The following is a 17,127-nucleotide window of genomic DNA, read 5'->3' as shown; positions in this document are numbered from 1 at the left end:
ACAATCTGGGGGGTGTTTATTGAATGAAATTTTCACTCTACAACGGAGTGTGCGCTGATATGAAACTTCCTGGCAGATTAAAACTGTGTGGCGGACCGAGACTCGAAATCGGGACACAGTTTTAATCTGCCAGGAAGTTTCAGAATACAGCATGTCATTCTCAACGGAGAGATATTTGCAGACGGAAAAGTAACTTCGGATGTGCCGCTTAGTATAGCGTGGTATAAGACAGGACCATTACTTTACACAGTATATGTAAATTGCAAGCCGGCCGAATTGGCCGTGCGGTTAAAGGCGCTGCGGTCTGGAACCGCAAGACCGCTACAGTCGCAGGTTCGAATCCTGCCTCGGGCATGGATGTTTGTGATGTCCTTAGGTTAGTTAGGTTTAACTAGTTCTAAGTTCTAGGGGACTAATGACCTCAGCAGTTGAGTCACATAGTGCTCAGAGCCATTTTTTTTTTTTTGTAAATTACAAACCAGATGGCAATTATAAGAGTCAAGGGACATGAGAGAGAAGCAGTGGTTGGGAAGGGAGTGATACAGGGTTGTAGCCTCTCCCCGATCTTATTCAATCTGTATATTGTGCATGCAGTAAAGGAAACAAAAGAAAAATTCAAAGTAGGTATTAAAGTCCATGGAGAAGAAATAAAAACTTTGAGGTTCGCCGATGACATTGTAATTCTGTCAGAGACAGCAAAGGATTTGGAAGAGCAGATGAACGGAATGGACAGTGTCTTGAAAGGAGGATATAAGATGAACATCAACAAAAGCAAAACGATGATAATGGAATGTAGTCGAGTTAACTCGGGTGATGCTGAGGGAATTAGATTAGGAAATGAGACACTTAAAGTAGTAAAGGAGTTTTGCTATTTGGGTAGAAATTAACTGATGATGGTCGAAGTAGAGAGGATATAAAATGTAGACTGGCAGTGGCAAGGAAAGCTTTTCTGAAGAAGAGAAATTTGTTAACATCGAGTATAGATTTAAGTGTCAGGAAGTCGTTTCTGAAAGTATTTGTATGGAGTATAGCCATATATGGAAGTGAAACATGGACGATAAATAGTTTGGACAAGAAGAGAATAGAAGCTTTCGAAATGTGGTGCTATAGAAGAATGCTGAAGATTAGATGGATAGATCACATAACTAATGAGAAGGTACTGAATAGAATTGGGGAGAAGAGGAGTTGTGGCACAACTTGATTAGAAGAAGAAGAGATCGTTTGGTAGGGCATGTTCTGAGGCATCAATGGATCATCAATTTAGTATTGGAGGGCAGCGTGGAGGGTAAAAATCGTAGAGGGAGACCAAGAGATGAATACACTAAGCGCCGGCCGGAGTGGCCGAGCGGTTCAAGGCACTACAGTCTGGAACCGCACGACCGCTACGGTCGCAGGTTCGAATCCTGTCTCGGGCATGGATGTGTGTGATGTCCTTAGGTTAGTTAGGTTTAAGTAGTTCTATGTTCTATGGGACTTATGACCACAGCAGTTGAGTCCCATAGTGCTCAGAGCCATTTGAACCAATACACTAAGCAGATTCAGAAGGATGCAGGCTGTAGTGCATGCTGGGAGACGAAACAGCTTGCACAGGATAGAGTAGCATGGAGAGCCGCATCAAACCAGTCTCAGGACTGAAGACCACAACAACAACAACATGTAAATTGCCTAGTGGATAACGTCTTAAGTTCCATTTTAGAGAACGATGCTGTATACAAGGAAGTCGCAGTGCAAGAGAATTGTAGTCAAATACAGGAAGACGTGAAGAGGGTCAACGCTTGGTGTAGGAACTGTTACTTGGCCTTCAACATAAACAAACGTAGCGTATTGCCCATATGTAGGTACCAAGCCCACTAATATACAAGCTATGATGACACGACTGCAGAACAATTACTCGGTTCTCAGTTTTAATTCATAAGCAAACAAATGTGATAAGACTTTTAAGGTTTTCTGAACTGTCCCCTAAAATTTTAGGGAGAAGTTTTTAATAAGTTGCCATGATCTGAGGCTCATCTGTGATTGTTGTAAGTGGTCAGCAAGTAACGTCATTATCTAGGTTTACTCGTGATTGTTTGACGATGTTTTTAGTGAACTTCCAGCATGCTGGAGTAGCTTGGGATCAGCAATTTCAATTAATCAGTAGATTGAAAAATCAGTCCAAGTTGCAAATTTTTACTTTTTATTGATCCGATGACTAGTTTCGGGCCGAAGCCCATTTTCAAATTATCATAACATAGTCGAAAACGGCATTTCAGAAGAAGTGTTCATTGCACATTTTTGACGTCTTCGACTATGCTATGATGATTTAAAAATGGATTTCGGCCCGGAACTAGTCAGCGATTGAATAAAAAGTAACAAGCTGCAACTTGGACTGGTTCTTCTTTCTGCTGATATTTTTTAGTAATTTTAACAACATCCTTTCCTACTAGTTTTCGCATGGTATCAGATAACCATGCCATTCAGTGCCAGTAAACTGCAAACACACCTACACGCACACTTACTGAAAGCATCCATAGGAATCTAGTAGTACATACGGAGTGATTTAATGTGGAACGATCACATAAAACTAATGGCAGGTAATGCAGATGCCACACTGAGATGTATTGCTCGAATTCTCAGGAAGTGCAATTCTAGTTCGATCTAACCCTGAATACTAATCATGAGTCTGAGAACTGTACCAGATGAGACTGATAGAGAAGATGCAAAGGATAGCAGCTCGTTTCGTCATAGGATCGTTTAGTAAGCGCGGACGTGTCAGAGATATATTTATTCAGCTTCAGTGGCAGACGTTGCACGAGAGGCGTACTGCATCACATTATGGTTTACTGTTAAAGTTGCGAGAGTGTACTTTCCTAGAAGGGCCAACCAATATACTGGTTCTCTCCAAGTATAACTCGCGAAAAGACCGTGAACGTAAAACTAGAGATTCGAGCTTACGCTGAGGCTTACCAACAATCGTTTTTTCCGCGAACTACTCGTGACTGGAGCATGGAAAGACGAAATGACAGCAGTACGTATGGTAATCTCCACGACACATCGTATGATAGCTTGCGGACAATAGATTCTCGTGTGAATGTAGGTCTCCAAAATTAAAAAAAGTCTTGAATAAAATATCTGAGCCGCAGTATCAGGGTGTGTATTCAAAATTTCCTACCATGTGAACCAGTAAAGAACGAAAATAATTAGTTTCCACTAATTCTTTCACACTTACAACACCGTCTGTCTCTCCAGTATCCAACTTTAGTCGTGTACCCGAGAGCTGTTATTCAAAGAAAAGATCATTTTATCAATTAATAATTTATCTCACCTCACACTCATGACCCTGGGCCCGCATCTCGTGGTCGTGCGGTAGCGTTCTCGCTTCCCACGCCCGGGTTCCCGGGTTCGATTCCCGGCGGGGTCAGGGATTTTCTCTGCCTCGTGATGGCTGGGTGTTGTGTGCTGTCCTTAGGTTAGTTAGGTTTAAGTAGTTCTAAGTTCTAGGGGACTTATGACCACAGCAGTTGAGTCCCGTAGTGCTCAGAGCCATTTGAACCATTTGAACCATGACCCTGGCACGTAGTATACCACGGGAACAGCAGAACTGTTAAGCAGTTATACTGTAGTAAAGTTAGACTAATTTCACAGAAGGTATTTGGCGAGAACAAGGCCGTCTTTGTTCCACAGAAACCTTTTTAAGTTCCCAGAGCATCTCAGCACTGCTTTCGTGTGGGCTGTACCAACCTTTACCATCCAGTTAGCAGGTCGCAGAAGTCATTCAGTTTCTATCTTGACTGACTGGTAAGAACTGCTAACAATGAAAAAATACTGGAAAACAAGTAACACTAGAGTCTTGCATGAGGTTTTTTTTACAGATAAGCCGCACTTCCCCAGAAGCCCTCGAGGAAATTGGAGTCTTCCGCCAGTTTACCCTAGTTCTGAAAAATGCTTCAAATGGCTCTGAGCACTATGGGACGTAACATCTGAGGTCATCAGTCCCCTAGAACTCAGAACTATTTAAACCTAGCTAACCTACATCCATGCCCGAGACAGGATTCGAACCTGCGACCGTACCAGTCGCGCGGTTCCGGACTGAAGCGGATAGAATCGTTCGGTCACTCTGGCCGGCCCCTAGTTGTGAATTCACACTCTAAGAAAAAAAAAAAAAAAAAAAAAAAAAAAAAAAAAAAAAAAAAAAAAAAAAAAAAGGAACAAGACGCGCCACGAAGGAATTATCCGAATGCGAAAGGAAAGTGGTACATGTGTACTTGTACAGACGAACAAATTATTACAATTGCACAGAAAGTGTATTTTTTTTTCAAGGGAAAGGGCCTCACCAGTTGAGTAAATCTGTAACGCATTGATCAATCTCCGGCCCTATTGCAAGCAGTTATTCGGCTTGGCACTGATTGATAGAATTGTTGGATGTCCTCCTGAAGGATGACGTGCCGAATTCTGTGCAATTGGCTGGTTATATTGTCAAAATCCCGAGCTGGTTGGAGGAGCCTACCCACAATGTTCCAAAAGTTCTCAGATGTGGAGAGATGCGGAAACGTTGTTGGCCAAGGTAGGGTTTGGCAAGCACGAAGACAGGCAGTAGAAAATCTCGTTGTGTGCGGGCGTTCACTATCTTACTAAAAATTAAGCCAGGCTGGCTTGCTCTGAAGGGCAACAAAACGGGGCGTAGAGTATCGACGACGTATCGCTGTTCTCTGAGGGTGTCGCGGATGACAACATGGCACCGCAAAATATCACTCGTGATTGTCGGACCTTCTAGCGGCTGACAGACAGATTGGTATCCCTCCGCTATCTGAAGCGTCTCCGGACACGTAGGTCGTCAGGACTCACTTCTAAGCGCGACTGATCGCTGAAGACAATGCAACTCCAGTGAGTGAGATTCCAGACCGAATGTGCCCGACCCACCCACTGCAAAAGGGCTTGTTAGCGTACAGTCGGTGCAAGGGACTTCGTGAGCTCGACCCTCATTTCTCATGTCGCCTATTCATGGTCACTGTGGTCGCTGAAGCACCAGTTGGACGTCGAATCGACGATAATAATGAATCCGCTGCTCTCAGCACCTCTCACGACTGCTCGATCATCACATTCTGCCGTCTTCCTAGGTCGACCGCAACTTCCTTGACGCAGAGTTCGGCCATGGTTTACACATTCCTGCCAACATAGTCGAATAACGTCATCACCCCTATTCAAATTTCGAGCGATTAACCGAATACTCCAGCGAAATTCTGTGAGCCCACTCTCAAATCCTTACATCTGCGTATATTGTTTACCCGCCTGTCTGAGAAACATAGGTACTGACCACCTAAGTACATAGAATGAAACTCGCAAAGAAGTTATGCCCTGGTATCGACATATTTTCTGTTTAGTATCTTTTCAACCTGCGGAGTGAAATCTCACTACAGCGTCACCCATCCACCCATCGCATGTACACTCCTGGAAATTGAAATAAGAACACCGTGAATTCATTGTCCCAGGAAGGGGAAACTTTATTGACACATTCCTGGGGTCAGATACATCACATGATCACACTGACAGAACCACAGGCACATAGACACAGGCAACAGAGCATGCACAATGTCGGCACTACTACAGTGTGTATCCACCTTTCGCAGCAATGCAGGCTGCTATTCTCCCATGGAGACGATCGTAGAGATGCTGGATGTAGTCCTGTGGAACGGCTTGCCATGCCATTTCCACCTGGCGCCTCAGTTGGACCAGCGTTCGTGCTGGACGTGCAGACCGCGTGAGACGACGCTTCATCCAGTCCCAAACATGCTCAATGGGGGACAGATCCGGAGATCTTGCTGGCCAGGGTAGTTGACTTACACCTTCTAGAGCACGTTGGGTGGCACGGGATACATGCGGACGTGCATTGTCCTGTTGGAACAGCAAGTTCCCTTGCCGGTCTAGGAATGGTAGAACAATGGGTTCGATGACGGTTTGGATGTACCGTGCACTATTCAGTGTCCCCTCGACGATCACCAGTGGTGTACGGCCAGTGTAGGAGATCGCTCCCCACACCATGATGCCAGGTGTTGGCCCTGTGTGCCTCGGTCGTATGCAGTCCTGATTGTGGCGCTCGCCTGCACGGCGCCAAACACGCATTCGACCATCATTGGCACCAAGGCAGAAGCGACTCTCATCGCTGAAGACGACACGTCTCCATTCGTCCCTCCATTCACGCCTGTCGCGACACCACTGGAGGCGGGCTGCACGATGTTGGGACGTGAGCGGAAGACGGCCTAACGGTGTGCGGGACCGTAGCCCAGCTTCATGGAGACGGTTGCGAATGGTCCTCGCCGATACCCCAGGAGCAACAGTGTCCCTAATTTGCTGGGAAGTGGCGGTGCGGTCCCCTACGGCACTGCGTAGGATCCTACGGTCTTGGCGTGCATCCGTGCGTCGCTGCGGTCCGGTCCCAGGTCGACGGGCACGTGCACCTTCCGCCGACCACTGGCGACAACATCGATGTACTGTGGAGACCTCACGCCCCACGTGTTGAGCAATTCGGCAGTACGTCCACCCGGCCTCCCGCATGCCCACTATACGCCCTCGCTCAAAGTCCGTCAACTGCACATACGGTTCAAGCCCACGCTGTCGCGGCATGCTACCAGTGTTAAAGACTGCGATGGAGCTCCGTATGCCACGGAAAACTGGCTGACACTGACGGCGGCGGTGCACAAATGCTGCGCAGCTAGCGCCATTCGGCGGCCAACACCGCGGTTCCTGGTGTGTCCGCTGTGCCGTGCGTGTGATCATTGCTTGTACAGCCCTCTCGCAGTGTCCAGAGCAAGTATGGTGGGTCTGACACACCGGTGTGAATGTGTTCTTTTTTCCATTTCCAGGAGTGTATACCTTAACACTTTAACATTCTCCTGCGAAAACTGCAGAATTATCAGTTTGTGATCATTTTGCGTAACTTCTTCGTGTTGCTCCGTTTGTTCCTCAGAGTCTGTACATTATGTGACCGAAGTATCCGGACACCTCGCTGAAAATCACTTACAAGTGGCACCCTCTATCGGTAATGCTGGAATTCGATATGGTGTTAGCCTTCCCTTAGCTTTGATAACAGCTACCACTCTCGCAGGCATACTTTCTATCAGGTTCTGGAAGGTTTCTTACCGAATGGCAGCCTATTCTTCACGGAGTGCTGCACTGAGGAGAGGCCTGGCACGGCGTTCCAAAACATCTCAGAGGCGTTCTATAGGATTCAGGTCAGGACTCTGTGCATGTCAGGACTCATTACAGGGATGTTATTGTAGTGTAACCACTCCGCCATAGGCCGTGCATTATGAACAGGTGCTCTATCGTGTTGAAAGATGCAATCGCCATCCCCGAGTTGCTCTTCAACAGTGGGAAGCAAGAAGGAGATTAAAACATCAATGTAGGCCTGTGCTGTGATAGCGCCATGAAAACGACAAGGTGTGCGAGCCCCCTCCATGAAAAACACGACACATCATAACACCAATGCCTCCGAATTTTACTGTTGGCACTACACACGGTGGTAGATGACGTTCACCGGACATTCACCATACCCACACCCTGATATCGGATCGCCACATTGTGTACCCTGATTCGTCACTCCACATAACGTTTTTCCACTGTTCAGTCGTCCAATGTTTATGCTCCTTACACCAAACGATGCGTAATGTGTGGCTTCTGAGCAGCCGCTCGACCATGAAATCCAAGTTTTCCCACCTCCGAGCTAGCTGTCATAGTACTTGCAGTGGATCCTGATGGAGTTTGGAACTCCTGTGTGATGGTCTGGATGGATGTCTGCCTACTACACGTTAGACCCTCTTCAACTGTCGGCGGTCTCTGTCAGTCAACAGAAGAGGTCGGCCTGTAAGCTTTTGTGCTCTACGTGTCTCTTCACGTTTCCGCTTCACTATCACATCGGAATCAGTGGACGTAGGGATGTTTAGGAGTGTGGAAATCCCGCGTACGGACGTATGACACATGTGACACCCAGTCACCACGTTCGAAGTCCGTGAGTTCTGCGGAGCGCCCCATTCTGCTTTCTCACGATGTCTAATGACTACTGAGGTCGCTGATATGGACTACCTGGTAGTAGGTGGTGCACCTAACATGAAAAACATATGTTTTCGGGGTGTCCGGATACTTTTGATCACATAGTGTATGTTCATCCGATTTACTGCCTCTTCTTAGTGTCAACGTTAGACACTTAATCGGTATGACGGTCTCAAGTGGTTTGTCACTTGTCTTGTAATCGGATACCAAGTTCCGTTCCCTTTGTTGTGCTTTACCTTAAACATTTAAAGAAAGATTTCATTCATTCAACGAAATGCAAATCCAGACGGTTTCGCTATGTATTTGCTTACGGTTGTTAAACTACGGTACTTTTCTGTAGACAACAGCGTTGTCGTTGAGTAATCTCTACAGCTGATAACCTCATATGATGAATCGTTCACGCTTGTAGAGAATATTAGAACTGCTACTATTGTAAGCTTATCTGTCCGTCGCTGACATAGAAGAATGCAAACCTTCTTTCCTTCCATTCCGGGCAAGCTGTGCAGTGACTGGAGTACATGTAAAGCTTAGTGGGACAGGGTAAATGCTAGCTACAATGAAGTCAATAATTCGATCGTAGTATTGGCATTTTAATTTGATACTCCCCACAACTGACAAAATTTACAAAAAAAAAGTGATTCTATTTGTCCACCCACACACTCCTGAGAATAGCACATTAACCATTTGCAACTACGCGCCCCTGTTACCGGCAGCTGCGTTGATAAATACTCGGCACCTCGCAAGGATAAGTTCTAGATCAAGAATATTAGGTAAGTTGTTGGAAGAGGTTAGGCGTTGGTGAAAATCTCGCTTCTGAGCACACAAAGAGCTCTAACCGCAGAACTCTGCATGGAACACGCGTTGGTGCAATGCTGCGATACAGACCGTATATCTCCCTTCGAAGACGATGGCCGAGACGCCATCTCCAAGTCCGTACCGCTCGATGGCTGAAGTCGAAGTCCCTTCACAATTCTCTCGTCTCCCACGCGTATGAAAACGGGGCAGAAGAAAATTTCGGCCAATGTCGAACGCTCTATCATCGCCGAAATCCCTCCAGTGAGATCTACCCAATGATCGAGTAGGTCATAACGCCCCTAGGCAAACAAAGTTCCCGTCTTCGCCACGTGTTGCCCAGCACACGTGGCTCCGGATGCTGGGCTACCCCTAAAAGCTCCGTATTGTCCCGCGTTTCCGGTGACCGCTACCTGCCGCCCACGGCGGCCCGGCGAGCCACGGCCATCTGCAGACTTTACATTCCACAATTCTCAACTTCCAACACTTTTCACCTACGGTTTAAGTCTAGTGGCTCAAACCTGCAAACATGCAGGGAGTACTGCTCGAGAGTGCCTCGTATTTATCATAATTCAATAGAGTCATGATCTGATGCCCATGCCAGTCCTTTTATTATTAATACTAATGTTGGTAAGCTAACGTGTAAGTGCCCATGTCCTGGCACCTTACACTATTCTTTCTTGAGGCACCCCCTATGTTACTTTCGTTTCTCTTGAATATATGCTAAATCATAATGGATTTTATTAGTCGAACAGTCATCAAATTAGGCACATATCTGCGAAGATAACCCATATGGTCATACTGTGGTTATCGGTCGGGTAATTGATACCGTGTAAAGTGTCTATCAGCAGTACGAAGGTCCGTCCGAACAACTGTCGAAAGGTGCAGCGGTACCGACTGACCACCGTACCTTCCGCAGCCGATTCTCTTCACAGGACGCAGATATGGAGGGCGCTGGGTCAGTACACTGCTCTCCCGGCCGTTGACAGTTTTCGTGACCTGCAGCTGCCACTTACCCTCAATTTTCATCACGACCCTGAGGGCACGCCGGCAGCTCAACAGCACATGGCAGCGATGCTGGTCAGCCATCCAAGTATCGAGTACCAGACGGTTCTCAACATCAGTGATGTGATGTGACGGGAACTGGTGCGTTCATCACGACATGTCTGTTAACGTATGACAATACAGGATGACAAAATTTACGTATTTCCCTCCGTTTACGACTAGCAAGGTATCATACATGAATAAAGAAAGCCGCGTCTCACCCGACTACATTTAGCGTAAGTGCTTATTATTTGAGATAAGATGTTCGAGCATAGGGCATTCTCTAGAGTACCACAGTAAAGGGATGTCAATGACGATAGTATTGATTTATAAGTCAGTGCATCTGTTCTCCTGTGTGTGCAGGAGCAACTTGCATTCTTTCCTAGTTACGTGACTGTTTTCCCCGTGCAAGAGTTATTCAGTGGGAAAATGTAATAGGAATTCTGACAGTGTTTAGTGGCTGGTTTGCTTGGAGTAGTAATAACTGTTTTTCAACACTGCGTGTAAATTCATTTACGAATATGTTAGCAGTCAATCATATATGTGGCAGTGCGGGATTAGCCGAGCGGTCTCAGGCGCTGCAGTCATGGACTGTGCGACTGGTCCCGGAGGAGGTTCGAGTCCTCCCTCGGGCATGGGTGTGCGTGTGTGTTTGTCCTTAGGATAATTTAGGTTAAGTAGTGTGTAAGCTTAGGGACTGATGACAGCAGTTAAGTCCCATAAGATTTCACACAATTTTTTTTTAATCATAGTTGTGAGCGAATGCATTTTTAAATATGGAATTTAGTATTTATTCTTTACATTTGCTGCTTCCAGTTGCCATGAGAGATATTATGTTTCGGATCCGATAATTAATTTAACGTATAATCAGAAGTCCGCGCTTTTACAAGCCAATGATTGGCATTGTACAAAATAAATGGGAGTAACATGGTCTACATCCGGTATATAAGGAAAGATTACACTGCTGTTTACAATTCAGAAATCGCAGCTGAACGTCGTTTGCTTGTGAGAAGGTCATGTTATTCTTCGCGTAAGAAGACAGGTGACGTTATTCGACACCTGTACACCTGTCGAGTCTTCAACTGTCCAGACTGTAATTTATCAGTCGTACATTCTGCTGCTGCCGCTGGTCGAGATCCCACGTCTTGCGTGTGAGTATAGAGTCCATGGATTCGGAAGGACATACTAGACGTCTTGTGGGGTCTTGATAGCGCCATGCGACTAGCGCCCGAGAGGAAAGACATATTATTCGCTCAGCAGTGCAGGGTCGTACCTGTACCTTGAATCCAGAAGCAGACTTGTTTGTGAGCGAGAAAAGTACCCACATAAATAGTACGACGACGCCTGGAGAACAAGGACTCTCAGAATGGAGATCATTGTTGCCACTTTTCTTGAACAGCAACGGAGACAGGGGAGGAGATTGTGGTGTGGCCCCCGGCCGGTGTGGCCGAGCGGTTCTAGGCGCTACAGTCTGGTACCTCGCGACCACCGCGGTCGCAGGTTCGAATCCTGCCTCAGGCTTGGATGTGTGTGATGTCCTTAGGTTAGTTAGGTTTAAGTAGTTTTAAGTTCTAGGGGACTCATGACCTCCGAAGTTAAGTCCCATAGTGCTCAGAGCCATTTGAACCATTTTTGTAGTATGGCCAACGACGTAAAGTGGGCACGGGAATGGTGCTATGTCGTCTTTTCAGACGAGCTACGGTCCTGCGTTCAGCATCATAAGGGACATAGCCGTGTGTAGAGGCTCCGAGGATAGAGACCACTGTCAGCTGACGTTTGCTATTTGATACTAGCCCAGTACCTGACTGCATGGGCTGGTTGTTGTTGTTGTTTTTTTGGGGAAGGAGACCAGACAGCGAGGTCATCGGTCTCATCGGATTAGGGAAGGACGGGGAAGGAAGTCGGCCGTGCCCTTTGAAAGGAACCATCCCGGCATTTGCCTGGAGCGATTTAGGGAAATCACGGAAAACTTAAATCAGGATGGCCGGACGCGGGATTGAACCGTCGTCCTCCCGATGCATGGGCTGGTATTGAGTACACAACTTGGTCACGTCTGGTTCGAATAACTGGTAATTTGGTCAGAGGGTGTTACATTCATGACGAGTAAGGCCAATGACTGTGCCATATGTTACAGGTTTGGGTTTACACGGTCCATTTCAATGACATAACGCAAGCAGTCCTAGTGTTTTTTGAGAAATGATGCAATAGATAAAAAAAAGTAGGAACGAGTTGGACGTTTTTAGATAAGAAAATCATGTTAATAAAAACGCTACAACATACAGTGACCACGTTAACATGTGGAATAGTGTATGATTGCCTCTCATGGTTTCCAGATATAAACCTGAAAACGTAAGAAGTTATGGAAGGCCAAGCAAAATGTGGGTATCGAAAAAGGCTAATGTGTAGACTAATACGATGGTAAGCAAAAGAGATGAAGTGAACACGCGGAACGTGTTTGTAGCAACGTAATGCTTTAGAATATAGCAGATAAATTTTCCCGGCAACTGCGAAGAAAGCTTGGAGGACAACTGAGGAAGTGCCTACAGCGTTTAATCGATTACTCCAATAAAAATAAAATTTTAATCTAAGACGTTTTTAAATCGAGCTGAAGAATATAAAATAACTTCTCCTAGCTCTCAATAGTTTCCTAGCCGCATACTGATTGTCCTGAAAATTTCTTCTTATGAATTTTTAATAGATATGGGACTACATGTAAGATGTATAACAAAAAAACGTGGAGCCTCCTAATTATTATCTATTGCATGTGCCTCACATTTTCCGCTATAAATGGTGTCGTAAGCGCCCCCGCCCATCTCATAAATCTCGTAAGTATTGTCATAGGTACTAAAAATCTATAAGCATAGATTTTCGAAGCTGTCTGTTCGTGGTTTGGAATCTGTATTGGGCTAGGAGAAGTTTTTTATTTTTTATATATAATTCTTTGCTTCTTCATCCGTGGACACATACGTAGCGAATATTGCACACATTTCCTCGTGCCCCTCTCTCTGTCCATATTCTCTTCTCCATCTGTATGTTCAGCCTTGCCCATCCACTCACATACTATCTGAACAGATTCCGATACTACCCACACTACAGGCTAGCCCTCCGGGTCAGCCGTGACATCAAGCGTTACCAAACTTTCTCCACCCCATCCCCACCCCTACCGATAGACCGGCGAGACAGTGACTTAATATTGCATTGACATTCAGTTCTGAGATATTTTTTAAAAATTCAAGGCTCTGGCTCATCGGGAAGCTAGTTTAAAATAAATTGCAAAATTTGTGCCGAACTGACAGACAGATCTAATAAAAAAAACATGTTGTCATGAACCGAGGTATACACTGAAACTGAAGGTCAGCAACATTAAGAGAAACCTGTCCTGCTATTGGTCTACGTCTCTTCATGGGCGACAGTAACAGCGTGCAGACAAGTTGAATACTGTGGAGGTATTTCAGATCGCTAGCTACTGTACCCTTAACGCAAGGTTTCACGACTGCAACGTCTGTGCCCTATCTCGTGCTTGCAGACAGCAAACACTTAAACATTAGTGACGGCACGTTCCCCCGTAATACCGCTACACCCACCAACACACACACACACACACACACACACACACACACACACACACACACACGCGCACACGCACACACACACTGCTTGAGGGCTTCATCAAGGCGGTGACGCGATCTCGCGGTACAAATGAAAACGGCCGCCGCAGAGCAAACAGCGACACCCAGCACTTCGGTCTCGTCACACCGCAGAACGGCTGAGCTCAGTGGCGAGTCAAGAGTTCCTCTGACCTCCTCAGCACATCCTCAAGGACAGACGTAGGGCAGAGTACATTCCTATACTTGGAAATATATATCTCCAGAAACATTACAACTAAAATAGTAAAGATTGAGACCATTATGCACGCTATAATGCTTCATATTCTGTGCTATTTTTGTTTGAAAATGTGCATCGACATACATCTGTAAGGATTTGAATTTTTGATTACCATTGTTTCTACAGTGTAGCCGGCCGGGGTGGCCGAGCGGTTCTAGGTGCTACAGTCTGGAACCGCGGGACTGCTACGGTCGCAGGTTCGAATTCTGCCTCGGGCATGGATGTGTATGATATCCTTAGGTTAGTTAGGTTTAAGTAGTTCTAAGTTCTAGTGGACTGATGACCTCAGAAGTTAAGCCCCACAGTGCTCAGAGCCATTTGAACCAACCTTTTGTCGTAAACAAGTCAAGCAATAAAATTGGAAGTTCACAGCTTACATCTGCTTAAAAGTCTAATAAAACATGTGGAACAGATTTTTGTTGAAGGTCATAGTTGCTTCGAAAATAATTTTTCAGTTTAGTGTTTTCTCAAATTTTAAAGGAGAAGTTTTCTCAGAGAAAAGATAACGGAAAAGTGCTGCACACGGTTATTCAGTAAGTAATTCTGAAGAACTATGCCCAATTTCTGGATGTTAGCTGTCATAGTTCCTGAGCTGAAAAAAGTCGGTTTATGGCACTTCGAATTGAAAGCTTTTACTTCGATATTGGCAGTATTGTTGTACCTCTAGTGACAAACGCTGTCCACATCCATAATGTTTATTCTCCTCCTCGTCTTCCTGGAGTAATCTTTCCCCTTGCCTTCTTTGTCTAGCCAACTTTTGCATTTTTGCTTCTGCTGCCTGAGCTTGATCGATGCTTCTGAGTATCTTCACTTCGAATGCACCTGGATGGAAGCTTAGTCTCTGCAGCCATATAATCCTACCTACATTTTCACTACTGAACGCTGAAGTGGCATCACATGCAGCTGTCTTCACAGCAATTGAGGACACAAACACTGTCTTTAGACAACGCATCCATTTAAGGTGATTGTAGTTCTCATTTGTATTTTGCGTTTTCCCATGTACACATTTTTTTCAGCAGTTTAGGATTGGCTAAGTACCTGAAAGTTGTTTTATAATATCTGAAACAGCAAGCGGCAAACTATGTTTGTGGATGTATGGCTTTCCGCTGGCTTCTGCCTGAAGATATTTGCACCACGATATGTCACAGACGGCCGGTGTGGCCGTGCGTTTCTAGGCGCTTCAGTTTGGAACCGCTTGTCCGCTATGGTCGCAGGTTCGAATCCTGCCTCGGGCATGGATATGTTTGATGTCCTTAGGTTAGTTAGGTTTAAGTAGTTCTAAGTTCTAGGGGACTAATGACCTCAGATGTTGAGTCCCATAGTGCTCAGATCCATTTGATTTGTCACAAAGGATGATGAGGATTTTCATCTGTGGAAAGTTTGTGAAAGAATGTTGCGCACACAGCTTGTTGCATTGTTTTCACTCTACGTAAGTTATCCGTGATAGCTTTTCCACTGTTACCACTCATTTCGAGCAAAACAGGTTGATGTATGCAAAAGTAAAACTGAAATAAGGTTGCCGCACCTACTATTGCGAGTAAAAAATCTGCTTTGTAAAGAAAGCAACAAGCAGAGATAACCTTTCCGTCTGGCTTATAGACCTATCGATTGTGTGAACGAAAAATTAACGCACAAAAAAAAAAAAAAATTCTAGCGTAGAGAAAGTGTGGATCATAGCATAGAAATGGCTACGTAGCAGGCTCAGCCGCCCAAACAAGCTTTTTAAAACATTTCTAGCCACAATTCGTTTGTCATTATGATGTATTCAAGGCAAAGAGATTCACAAATTGAGCAAGTCAATAATGTTGGTGCATCTTTGGCTCCTATGCAAGCAGTTATTCAGCTTAGTACTGATTAATAGATTTGTTGGAGATCCTTCTGAGGGGTATCATGAGAAATTCTTTCCAATTGGCACGTTCCTTCTTCATAATCCCGAGATGATTGAAGGGCCTTGCCCATAATTCTTCAAACTTTGTCAATTGGGGACAGATCGGGCGACCTTCCTGGCTAAGATGAGGTATGGCAAGCACGATGACAAGCCGTATAAACTCTCGCCCTGTGGGCGCGGGTATTATCTTGCTGAAATGTAAGGACGTGATGGCTTACCATGAAGGGCAACGAAACGTTGCATAGAATATCATTGGAGTACTGTTGTGCTGTATGGGTGCCGTGGATGACCACCAAAGAGGTCCTACTACGGAATCAAATGGCGGCACACCTGACCACCACTCCCGGTTGCCGAACCGTACGCCGGCGACAGTCCTGCTGGTACCTGGCCACTGCCCGGGCAGTCTCCAGGCACGTCTTTCAGACTAAAATCTCATTGCCTGGGGTAGAAATGTTTTCAGCGACGTTCCTCGTTTCGAATTGAGCCTTGATGACAAGCGAAGATGTATCTGAAGACGTCCCAGACGTTGATGGGATAGCAATCTGAGTGTCGTGTTTGACAACCACCATCTTGGCTAGGACGCTTGCTGGATCTTTCTCCAATTAGAACGTTTTGAACCTTAAGGGCATGTCCCTCCAACCATCTGAGGATTCCGCGATCTAACGCGCTAGTCCGACGGAATTTGGCACGATATACCTTATGAGGACATCCAACAACTCTATCAATCAATGCCACGCCGAACAATTGCTTACACAAGGGCCAAAGGTGGACCATCGCGCTGTTGATTTGCTCAGTTTGTGATTCTTATTCTCTTGAATAAATCATTCACTTTTTTCTGAAATTGTAATCACATATTTGTCTGTATATTTACATCACATCTACAAATTTTCTTCTCATTCGGATATTTCATTCGTGGAATGTCGTTTATTTTTTTGTTTTATTTTTTTCTTAAGAGTGTATTTACAGAGGAATGTAAAACTGATAGTAAGCGACCTACGAGAAAGTCAGATTGAGTTCCGCAGAGATGTGGGTACATGAGTCGCAATACAGACCCTACGGGTTATTTTAGAACACAGAATGAAGGCAAACATACACTTACATAATTTGTGGATTCAGAGAAAGCTTTTCACAATGCTGACTAGAATACAGTCTTTGAAATTGTGAATGTAGCAGGGACAAAACAGAGGGTGCGAAGGGTTACCTACAACGTGTTGAGAAACCAGATTTCAGTTATAAGATTAGAAAAAAAGTACTCTTGGGAAGTTACTTAATCTGAACATTCAGCAAGCAAGGAGAAAAAACTTTGAAATTTGCCGATAACATTTCAGTTCCGTCAGAGACTGCAACAGATTTGAAATACAGCTGAATAAAATGGATAATGAAACTTCCTGGCAGATTAAAACTGTGTGCCCGACCGAGACTCGAACTCGGGACCTTTGCCTTTCGCGGGCAAGTGCTCTACCAACTGAGCTACCGAAGCACGACTCACGCCC

Source organism: Schistocerca serialis, chromosome 8, assembly GCF_023864345.2.
Source record: "Schistocerca serialis cubense isolate TAMUIC-IGC-003099 chromosome 8, iqSchSeri2.2, whole genome shotgun sequence".
Lineage (NCBI taxonomy): Eukaryota > Metazoa > Arthropoda > Insecta > Orthoptera > Acrididae > Schistocerca > Schistocerca serialis.
The sequence above is the reverse complement of the archived record's forward strand: the minus strand, read 5'-3'. Positions refer to the sequence as shown.